Source organism: Notechis scutatus, chromosome 1, assembly GCF_049901735.1.
Source record: "Notechis scutatus isolate UNSWTSFEM ecotype Mainland chromosome 1, rNotScu1.2, whole genome shotgun sequence".
Taxonomy (NCBI): Eukaryota; Metazoa; Chordata; class Lepidosauria; order Squamata; family Elapidae; genus Notechis; species Notechis scutatus.
Window position 1 is genome coordinate 57,479,300 of NC_142009.1, and position 2,118 is coordinate 57,481,417.

The following is a 2,118-nucleotide window of genomic DNA, read 5'->3' on the forward strand; positions in this document are numbered from 1 at the left end:
AACCGATTGTACCGTTTTATTCTTCAGAAGTGCATCAGAGGATATCTGCAAAGTTTTACAAAGCAAAGCATCACCACAGCTAAGCACTGCTTTGAAGCTTTCCACTTCCAAAAGGATTCCTCTCATGTCTTTAATACCTCTTTCCTTTTGTCATATTATATCCTAGAATTCAATTGTATCTTTTGGGGCTGCCTCCAAAGCTTTGAAAGTTTTATGTAACTCTCATGTGGCAGAGAGGAATGCTAGGCATTTTTTGTAGCCTTTGCAAAGAAGGAAGGAAGGAAGGAAGGAAGGAAGGAAGGAAGGAAGGAAGGAAGGAAGGAAGGAAGGAAGGAAGGAAGGAAGGAAGGAAGGAAGGTTATGAGGATTTCTTTTTAAAACATAGTTTAATGATGAACTCAATTACTTGATTCACAAAAATTCATTTACTGGAGTTTTAGTCATTCAAGCAGCATGAACTCCGGCAAAGAAAGACAGAAAGAAATAACACCAGCAAATTAACACAAACACACCCACTATTCCCCAGACAGTTCATGGAATCATTCACTTCCTAAACAGCTTCATTCTCTGTTTCAAATGGTAAAACTTCTCTGGACAGAACTTTTAGCTCAAACTGATAAAATATAGAAGTGGAATGGCAAAGGAAGAGAAATAAACAATTGCCAGATCCTTAGACAGCTGGTATACTGACCATTTTCAGGGCAGAGATGGCAAAAAATAGCATGAATAGATTGTGTGGCATGACAGAGAGGATGCATGCAACAGGAAGAAGGATGACACTGGTAATTCCAACAAAGGAAGAAGGAACCCAGATGCAAATAAATATAATCTCCTTGAGGTAGCAGCAAGCAAATGGAACATATAAAGCTGATAATTAAGTTAGTCACCAACAGCAAATTACAGCTCTTAAGCCTGCAGTGACTTTAAAGACTCTTCCATCCACCTTTCCCCCCTCCCTTAAGCACCTGCCTGTTTATAAAAGGCCTGTGACAAAACAACCCATTAAAGGAATTATGAAACGGAGCTGCCCATAAAGCTTTCTGTTTCAGAATTTTCCATTCCTTTCTGCTTTGTGTAGCTATCTTAGCTAATTAGGCTTTCAAGGTACCAGGTGCCACTGCTAATAATACAGCTCCTTTCTTAGCAGATTTCCTTGAGTTTTTTTCCCCCCTTTGTAAACCAGAATATAATTCACATGATTGATCCTGGACAAGTACATTGAGAGATATAATGACAAGAGAGGCAGCCTGAAACAAAGAATGACAACAGCATACATAATGTATAGAATGATCCAATAAGTGGTGAGGAAGACTGGGGTGGGGAAATGGATGGTAGACCATCTCTTTTTTCTGGAGTCCTACTGCCCCATTGCAGAAAGGGAGGGGGTGGTTTATCTAGCCTGCTGAAGGGAAATGATTATGCCCAGTTCATGAATGGCATAATATCACACATATTGGGGGCGCGGGGCTTTTAGACCTTTCAGATTGATAGTCTGGTGATATAGAAACATCAGAACTTGAACTGTTCTGGACCATGCTAGGGATCATGCAGTCCAGAATTTTCTGCCACATTGTCACAAGTTCTGACCAGTGGTACTAAACAGTCACCAAAATTAATAGGCAGCAATTACCCAATACCCTTGCATGTATCCATTAGTTACCATGTAAAAGTGTTTAAATTGGTGGTTGTGAGCACCACACATGGTAAAGAAGTCCACAATTTAACTATGGCTTTGTCCCCATTTGCACCTAACCACATCTCAAGCTTGCCCTGACTGCTATTTTTTTCCCCTTTCCCTGTAACATTGACTTTGTCTCATCCCAGCTGTGTGCTAAGACAGGCTTAAGTTGTCTGCAGATGTACCGGTGTTAAAGTAGAATGTTTCACTTTATTTTAATACAGACCACGGACAGCCTCAGGCTATGTAAAATCTGTCAGAGGTTGTCATCTTTTACTTTGGATGGGTCAGGCACCTGGCAGTGAGTCAGAATAGAGGCAGTTGAAGCAAAATTAAGCATCAGAAAAGGGGGCAGAAAAAATCAGACAAACTTATTTTTCTTCCCATTTAAGAATGTTTTTCTCCCCAAAGTCCTGTTGGACTGACTCACTATGGCAGGT